This window comes from Pteropus vampyrus, unplaced genomic scaffold (genome assembly GCF_000151845.1).
Source record: "Pteropus vampyrus isolate Shadow unplaced genomic scaffold, Pvam_2.0 Scaffold101, whole genome shotgun sequence".
Lineage (NCBI taxonomy): Eukaryota > Metazoa > Chordata > Mammalia > Chiroptera > Pteropodidae > Pteropus > Pteropus vampyrus.
Window position 1 is genome coordinate 4,140,942 of NW_011888882.1, and position 929 is coordinate 4,141,870.

Below are 929 nucleotides of genomic sequence, written 5' to 3' on the forward strand. Positions count from 1 at the left end.
TCTTAGAATTTTTCCATTTATAAATCCCTGGCAGTTTTTCTTTTTCACCTCATGTAGCACACATGCATCTACATCCATGTAATTATAAACTAATAAACCTTTCATTTAAAAAGGTTTATATGTATACTTTCAGGAGCAGCAAGGTAGACAAGAAACTGGTGGAACTGTATCTGACATGACAGTCAGTCTTTTAAAGAATACAATTTCATGGGATGGATATTGGCAACCATCAAAAGGAAAAGAAAGCAGGCTTTTTTGAGGGAACTATCGCAAGAAGAAAAAGAAAACATAGCTGGCCTAGACCTCAAAACTGATCCTTAAGTCTGATCAAACAAAAAGATCCATCTGAAGTTTCTCAATACCAAGTATAGACAAATTCATGATGACTGGCTGGAACTTGAGGTACAGTGTAATGACTGGCCATCATTTTTCCTGGAAAATGGGGTTAGAACCATAGTCTTGACCTTTATAAAATAAAGTTAACCAATAACCTGAACTCCCATATGCAAGCACTTTATATGCTTTGCAGATTAACCATGGACTAAAAACTTTTTTGGTCTTGGACTGAGCTCCATTTCTTACTCCATCTAATTATTCTTGAGCAGAACATTATCAAAAGATATCAAGCCAGAAACTGACTCAGGATTCAAGTGAAAGGATTCGGCTAAGTAGCAACACAAATGTAAACAAAGGAAACCAATCTAAAACATTAGCATTTAGAATGGGCCCTTCTTGATTGATAATCAAGGTGGATTAAGCATCTCGAATAATTGATATTAATGATCCACTGTGAGCAAGATGATCTCTAAGGTAATGTCTAATTGTGAAATACCATTCTGTCTTATCTATCAAAAATAACTGATGGCTTATCACTGTATGTTTTATAGACTACATTTCTCTTTTCCTACTAAAAGTAAATATTTCAACTG